The following is a 9,104-nucleotide window of genomic DNA, read 5'->3' as shown; positions in this document are numbered from 1 at the left end:
CCCGTTCTATGCCATTTGTGAAGTATTCTTTGCAAACTGCTTAATTACTTTTATGATGTGCTGAACAAAGCTGGCCTGGCCCATCCTCAGTCACTGCAGAATGGAAAAACCGATGACTGGAGGACGATGATTGATGTAGGTGTCACTGTCAATGTTTAAATATGGAAGCCCATTCCCGCCACCCAATACATTTTTCAAACGTCGATACTATCTAAACATTTTGAGATAAAAACAGAGAACAAGTCGAGACTTTGGGACTATAAGGTTCTATCTGCGCAATGCATAGTTCTGAGATATTGAGCATTTAAGTTTTCACATCCCAGATTTTCACATCTCAATTCTTTCATAACCCATTAAGGTCCTCACCGTAAAGGTACCTAAATTGCGAGTATCAAAATCCTAAGACATTTGTAAATCAGTTTTTTTAGGGGGTTGCAATCGCAGATCGAACCTTATGCCCCTGAAATGTCAATCTATTTAAATAAGGTTCTATCTGCCACAGAATGTTAATTCTTTCAATTTCAATAGAAAAGTGCAGCCATTTAATTATTAAATATAGAGAATACCCTTCCTTCTTTCTAATCACATCTTCAAATATATAAATTCATATTCATTACACATTTGTTAAAGTGATAGTTCCCTAAAATGACACTACTGTATATCCTATGAATAACTAGCACAGCTTAGCTCTGGATGACTAAACTAATATGTTTTTCTGTTCTCTGACACTCAAAGTCACTAAACTACTTGCTAGTTATCAATGAAATGTGGTAAGTTTGTATTTTTAGTGAAATACCCCTTCCATGGAAGTTTTCGTGTGGATATAGAACAAGACAAAAACAGCAATGCCTCTGCTAAGGGCCTTAAACATACTCTAAGGCACTTGTTTAATATTTGTTTTTACCATAAAAAAGTTTACGTTATGGCCATTCTTCTGAAAAAGTGGTGAAAAAAAATCTAAGTAATTTAAAAAGAGTACCAGAACCTATGATATGAATAGTCAAGTCCCAGATCTCAGAACTGTTTGGTGATGTCTTCAATCAATCAATCAAATATTTATAAAGCTCTTTTTACAAAGTGCTATACAGAAACCCAGCCTAAAACCCCAAACAGCAAGCAATGCAGATGTAGAAGCATGGTGGCTAGGAAAAACTCACTAGAAAGGCAGGAACCTAAGAAAAAAACCTAGAGGAACCAGGCTCTGAGGGGATGCCAGTCCTCTTCTGGTTGTGCCGGGTTGAGATTATAACAGTACATGGCCAAGATGTTCAAACGTTCCTAGATGACCAGCAGGGTCAAATAATAATAATAATCACAGTGGTTGTAGAAGGTGCAACAGGTCAGCACCTCAGGAGTGAATGTCAGTTGGCTTTTCATAGCCGCGCATTCAGAGACAGCAGGTGTGGTAGAGCGAGAAAGAGTCAAAAACAGCAGGTCTGGGATAAGGTAGCACGTCCGGTGAACAGGTCAGGGTTCCATAGCCGCAGGCAGAACGGTTGAAACTGGAGCAGCAGCACGACCAGGTGGACTGGGGACAGCAAGGAGTCATCAGGCCAGGTAGTCCTGAGGCAAGGTTCTAGGGTTCAGGTCCTCTGGGAGGGGAGAGAGAGAGAGAGAATTACAAGGAGCATACTTAAATTCACACAGGACACCAGATAAGACAGGAGAAATAATCCAGATATAACAGACTGATCCTAGTCCCCCGACACATAAACTATTGCAGCATAAATACTGGAGGCTGAGACAGGAGGGGTCGGGAGACACTGTGGCCCCGTCCGACGATACCCCCGGACAGGGCCAACCAGGCAGGCTATAACCCCACCCACTTTGCCAAATTACAGTCCCCACACCACTAGAGGGATATCTTCAAACCACCAACTTACTACCCTGAGACAAGGCTGAGTATACCGTAGCCCACGAAGATCTCCCCCACGGCACGTACCCGTAGTTTAGTTGGAATAGGGTCCAGTATGCAGCTTGAAGGTTTAGAGGCCTTGACTATTTTCATGAATGTGTCAAGAGATATAGGATTAAGTGTCTCCCTTGATCCTAGGTCCTGGCAGTGTTATGCAGACTCAGGACAACTGCGTTTTGGAAAAACACGCAAATTTAAAGAGAATTTGCTCTCTAATGATCATGATCTCTTCGTCAAAGAAGTACATGAATGTATCATTGCTGAAGTGAAAGCCATCCTCTCTTGAGGAATGCTGCTTTTTAGTTAGCTATGTGACAGTATACATTTTTGGGGGGTGGATTGTTCCTATTCTCCTCAATTAAGTTGGAAAAATAGGATGATCGAGCAGCAGTGGTGGAGTGCCTCTTTCATGAATCAATAAGTACTGTAAATCACCTTACATTCAATACTTTTTTATTGACAACCCAGCATTGTGTGATTGGATTGCAGATAGAACCTGATACCACCAAGTTAAATGGTGTTTACGCAGAGAGAACATTCTGAGTTTTACTTTCCTTTAAAACACATCTGACACATCTCACATGTAAATGACCATCTAAAGAACAACTGGGCTATCTAGCTGTCTGGCTGGACGGACCTAGTAATCTTGCCAGCCGGCCGGACCTAACTATCCTGCCGGCTGGACCTAGCTATCTGGCTGGTCGGTCGGCCGGACCTAGCTATCTTGCCAGCTGGACCTAGCTACCTGGTTGGCCTTTCCTATGTACACCTTTCCTACGCACTTCTCAGTAGTTGGCATTCAAACTTACCTTATGCAGGTCCGTAACGGGCTTTGCAGGTGTGGTTCCCTTACGTGCCCTGAATACATTTAATTAAACTGCTGAAAACCCTCCCACTTGCTGGCCTATATTTTCGTGTCAAGTTTTCATTCGATAGGGTTTTCAGTACATTTATCTAAAGCCATCCCTTTAAATGTGGTGTGAATTTTCTCAACAGACTCACTATAATATATTGAGAGAACGGTTCAGAATATTAAGGATCAATGAAAAAAAGCCATGTAAATAAATACACACATATTTGTCTCCTTATCAGCACCAATAGATTTGTATGTTATTTAGGGTTAGGAAAGTATTCATGAATAATAATACAAAAATAGGTTTTGAGAGCCTTTACACACAAAATATATTGGTGAATCAAAAATACAGTGGTTTGTTTCATCCTGAAAGTTGTCATATTCAATTGTTCAACTAGAAAGTTAGAAAGTCTACAATAGGGGTTGAACAGTAGTCCTATAAATCTACCCTAAAAATAATTTGGTCTGCGTTCCATAATGATTCAAATAGGCTACATATTCCAAATTATTGCACAAGTTGTAATACGTTAGCTTACTATGATCCACTAATGCTACTGTAGTGATCCTCAGGAATAACCAGATCAATGTGACAAAGGAAAGAAAGGTCAACTGACAATGTAATGGAATGAGGCAAAATATAAGTAAAATAACAAGTGACAGTTATAAATGTGTGTGGGTATAACTGACAGTGGCTACCGATACTGGCTAATATGTAACACCAATACAATTTTTAAATACAGTGAAAAGTCTGGGAATTTAATTAAAACATTATAGAAAACACAAGTGCACTCGGTAGGTTTGTTGTTTTGGACTCTATACTGTCATTTGTGCATGGCTACAGAAGCCTATAGCTTTTGTCTACAAATTTCATCCCTGCAAGTTATAAGGCCAGCATTTCATAAACTTTACAGAGGTATGCTTAATGTTGATAGGCTTTGTTTGTTGGTGGTGACTGGTTTTTATGACTGGTTTCACATTTGTCTCCAGCGATCATAAGGTAAAATGTATCTAAAACAATTGTAATTTCTATTTACAATCCGCGTATCCAAATGGCTTACTCTTTTACCTAGATCTTATCAATAGCTCCTATCAAGTTGTAAATTACAGTGCATGGAGAGTGGTGATATTTCTATGGGGGAAAAGAAAGCAGACGCTGTTCCACTTGGAACCGACAGGTTGATAGACCTTATTAATTGTTTCATGGCCCATTAAGGTCTTGGATTTATGAGGGAATTAAGTCAAGGTCAGAAAACATATCTGTAGACACACCTCCTACACACAAAAGTGCATTAAAGGGAATTAAGTTCCATTTATGCACATATAATTTTGTTCTGAATCGGCCCCTATGTGAATGACTTATTTTTGAGGAAAAAGTCAGATAGAACCTTATAGTCCAAAGGTCAAGAGGTGTCAATGTCATTAGACTGTAGTAAGCTATAATAAGCCTAAGTGCAGTAAAACATTGTGTGATGCAAACCTTGTGACAGAATTCAGGTGACCTTGTCAATAATACATTTTTTGGCCCGTAGGCTACATATGACATGTTACTTCTAAAGAGTAGCTTAGTCTGGTGATGAATCAATCCTTCAGCAAAATCTGTGAAATATCATAGCTAGTAGTATTCATCACAGTTGAAATAGTTACTGTTTACTCATCAAGTGAGGGTAAACAGCATCTAAAAATAATTACTGGTATGTAGTTAGATATGTAGTTAGCTAAACCCTAGTTATTCCTCATTGGAAAGTAACTAGCTAAATATACTACAAAATAAACGCTTGCTATTTTGAAGCTTCACAACAAATACCATAGAAATGAATTAATAAAATAGAAAAGGACATGTCCTGAAGAAACTTTGTTGTGCTTGCTCCTCTTTAAGTGTTTTTTCATGGTAATTAAATACATTGTAGTGGTAATGACGGCAGTAGTAATGGTAGTAGTACTAATGGTAGTAATAGGGTTTTAATGGGTTAGGTATAGTGACCTATTTTGGGGTGGTTTTGTAGATTTATTATAGTGGGTTATAGTAATGGTAGTGGTAGTAATAGTAGTGGTACACTCTTAGAAAAGCAGGTGCTATCTAGAACCTAAAAGGGTTATTCGGTTATTCGGTTATTCGGAGAACCCTTTGAAGAGCCCCTTTAGGTTCCATTTTCGTGAACATTTTTACAAAATCATCACATATTGCCATGCAAAATGTCAGAGTCGCCGTAGCAAAATCAACAATTTTTACCCTTAAATATTACAAACAATCTGAGAAATTCTCGAGGGACTAAGTAGTGGTGACTGTGTCAGTGGTGGTGGCAGTAGTTGTAGTAGTGGTAGTTAATGCAATAGTAGTGGTATTATTAGTGACTGTGGTAAATTGCAGCATAAAACTTTATTGAAGCAATCTAAATTGAGTCAGTCTGAACGCCCTGGACCAGAGCTAGTTAGTGAGGACCAGAGCTAGTGCGGTCCAGAGCTGGCTAGGTACTATTTACGCCATGTACCAGAGCTGGGCCAGACCTAGCTAGCTACAGTGGCTTGCGAAAGTACGTATTCACCCCCCTTGGAATTTTTCCTATTTTGTTGCCTTATTACCTGGAATTAAAATAGTTTTTTGGGGGGTTTGTATCATTCGATTTATACAACATGCCTACCACTTTGAAGATGCAAAATATTTTGAAACAGGTTTCACTCAAGAATTTCCCTGTATTATGTGCCCTCCATCATTCCTTTAATTCTGACCAGTTTCCCAGTCCCTGCCGATGAAAAACTTCCCCACAGCATGATGCTGCTACCACCATGCTTCACTGTGGGGGTGGTGTTCTCGGGGTGATGAGAGGTGTTGGGTTTGCGCCAGACATAGCGTTTTCCTTGATGGCCAAAAAGCTCAAATTTAGTCTCATCTGACCAGAGTACCTTCTTCCATATGTTTGGGGAGTCTCCCACATGCCTTTTGGCTAACACCAAACGTGTTTGCTTATTTTTGTCTCTAAGCAATGGCTTTTTCTGGCCACTCTTCCGTATAGTCCAGCTCTGTGGAGAGTACGGCTTAAAGTTGTCCTATGGACAGATAGCGGAGATCTCCGCTGTGGAGCTTTGCAGCTCCTTCAGGGTTATCTTTGGTCTCTTTGTTGCCTCTGATTTATTCCCTCCTTGCCTGGTCCGCGAGTTTTGGTGGGCGGCTCACTCTTGGCAGGTTTGTTGTGGTGTCATAATCTTAAACAAAAATGTAATAATGGATTTAATGGTGCTCCGTGGGATGTTCAAGGTTTCGGATCTTTTTTTATAACCCAACCCTGATCTGTACTTCTCCACAACTTTGTCCCTGACTTGTTTAGAGAGCTCCTTGGTCTTCATAGTGCCGCTTGCTTGGTGGTGCCCCTTGCTTAACTTCTCTGGGATATGTGGGACGCTAACGTCCCACTTGGCCAAAAGCCAGTAAAAATGCAGAGCGCCAAATTCAAATATCAAAATTAAAGCTACACTTGTTGTGAATCCAGCCAACATGTCTGAATTCAAATAGGCTTTACGACGAAAGCACACCAAACGATTATGTTAGGTCAGAGCCAAGTCACAGAAGAACACAGCCATTTTTCCAGCCAAAGAGAGGAGTAACAAAAAGCAGAAATAGAGATAAAATGAATCACTAACCTTTGATGATCTTCATCAGATGACACTCATAGGATGAGTGTCACAATACATGTATGTTTTGTTCGGTAAAGTTCATATTTATATCCAAAAATCTGAGTTTAGGCGGGACGCTACTGTCTCACTTGGCCAAAAGCCAGAGAAAATGCAGAACGCCAAATTCAAATAAATTACTATAAAAATCTAACTTTTGTTAAATCACACATGAAAGATACCAAATTAAAGCTACACTTGTTGTGAATCCAGCCAACATGTCAGATTTCAAATAGGCTTTTCAGCGAAAGCAAACGATGCTATTATCTGAGGATAGCAACAGAGTAAACAAAGAGAGAGAAGCATATTTCAACCCTGCAGGCGCGACACAAAACGAAGAAATAAAAATATAATTCATGCCTTACTTTTGACGAGCTTCTGTTGTTGGCACTCCAATATGTCCCATAAACATCACAAATGGTCCTTTTGTTCAATTAATTCCGTCGATATATATCCAAAATGTCCATTTATTTGGCACGTTTGATCCAGAAAAACACCGGTTCCAACTTGTGCAACGTTACTACAAAATATCTCAAAAGTTACCTGTAAACTTTGCCAAAACATTTCGAACTACTTTTGTAATACAACTTTAGGTATTTTTTAACGTAAATAATCGATAAAATTGAAGACGGGATGATCTGTGTTCAATACAGGATTAAAACAAACTGTAGCTAGCTTTCTGGTCACGCGCCTCTAACAAACAGTACACTTTAAGTGACCCTCGTTCTGGATGGCCGTACTTCTTCATTACACAAAGGAAAAAACCTCAACCAATTTCTAAAGACTGTCGACATCCAGTGGAAGCGGTAGGAACTGCAAGAAGGTCAATTAAAAATCTGGATTCCCAATGAAAATCCATTGAAAAGAGAGCGACCTCAAAAAAAGAAAATCTGAATGGTTTGTCCTCGGGGTTTCACCTGCTAAATAAGTTATGTTATACTCACAGACATGATTCAAACAGTTTTAGAAACTTCTGAGTTTTTTCTATCCAAATCTACTAATAATATGCATATCTTATCTTCTGGGGATGAGTAGCTGGCAGTTGAATTTGGGTATGCTTTTCATCCAAACGTGAAAATGCTGCCCCCTATCCTAGAGAAGTTAATGGTGTTGCAGACTCTTTGGCCTTTCAGAACAGGTTTATATATACTAAGATCATGTGACAGATCATGTGACACTTAGATTGCACACAGGTGGACTTTATTTAACAAATTATGTGACTTCTGAAGGTAATTGGTTGCACCAGATTTTATTTAGAGGCTTCATAGCAAAGGGGGTGAATACATAAGCACGCACCACTTTTCCGATTTTTTTTTGTTTGTATTTTTCGAAATAAGTATTTTTTTTTCATTTCACTTCACCAATTTGGACTATTTTGTGTATGTCCATTACATGAAATCCAAATAAAAATCAATCTAAATTACAGGTTGTAATGCAACAAAATAGGAAAAACACCAAGGGGGATGAATACGTTTTGCAAGGCACTGTACAAATGAAATGAGTAATGTAGGATATGTAGACATTATAAAAGTGGCGTTATTTAAAGTGACTAGTGATACCTTTATTATTTCCATTTATTAAACTTATTAAAATGCCCAGAGATTTAAGTCTCTGTTGATAGCAGCCCCTCTATGTTAGTGATGGCTGTTTAACAGTCTGATGGCCTTGTGATAGAAGCTGTTTTTCAGTCTCTCAGTTCCAGCTTTGATGCACCTGTACTGACCTCGCCTTCTGGATGATAGCAGGGTGAACAGGCAGTGGCTCGGGTGGTTGTTGTCCTTGATGATTTTTTTGGCCTTCCTGTGACATCGGGTGGTGTAGGTGTCCTGGAGGGCAGGTAGTTTGCCCGGTGATGCGTTGTGCAGACCTCACTACTCTCTGGAGAGCCTTGCGGTTGTGGGCAGAGCCGTTGCCGTACCAGGCGGTGATACATCCCGACAGGATGCTCTCGATTGTGCATCTGTAAAAGGTTGTGAGTGTTTTAGGTGACAAGCTGAATTTCTAAAGCCTCCTGAGGTTGAAGAGGCGCTGTGGACCATTTCAGTTTGTCCGTGATGTGTACGCAGAGGAACTTAAAACTTTCCACCTTCTCCACTACCGTCCCGTCGATGTGGATAGGGGGATGCTCCCTCTGCTGTTTCCTGAAGACCACGATCATCTCCTTTGTTTTGTTGACGTTGAGTGAGAGGTTATTTTCCTGACACCACACTCCGAGGGGCCTCACCTCCTCCCTGTAGGCTGTCTCGTCATTGTTGGTAATCAACCCTACCACCGTAGTGTTGTCAGCAAACTTGATGATTGAGTTGGAGGCATGCATGGCGTGGCGTGGCGTGGCGACGCAGTCATGGGACGCAGTCATGGGTGAACAGGGAGTACAGGAGAAGGCTGAGAACGCACCCTTGTGGGGCCCCAGTGTTGAGGATCAGCGGGGTGGAGATGTTCTTTCCTACCTTCACCATCTGGGTGTCGGCTCATCAGAAAGTCCAGGACCAGTTGCACAGGGTGGGGTCGAGACCCAACACTTCATGACGACAGAAGTGAGTGCTACGGGTGATAGTCATTTAGTTCAGTTACCTTAGCTTTCTTGGTGACATGAACAATGGTGGCCATCTTGAAGCATGTGGGCACAGCAGACTGGGATAGGGATTGATTCAATAAGTCCGTAAACAC

The sequence above is a fragment of the Salvelinus namaycush genome, chromosome 34 (genome assembly GCF_016432855.1).
Source record: "Salvelinus namaycush isolate Seneca chromosome 34, SaNama_1.0, whole genome shotgun sequence".
Classification (NCBI taxonomy): Eukaryota; Metazoa; Chordata; class Actinopteri; order Salmoniformes; family Salmonidae; genus Salvelinus; species Salvelinus namaycush.
The sequence above is the reverse complement of the archived record's forward strand: the minus strand, read 5'-3'. Positions refer to the sequence as shown.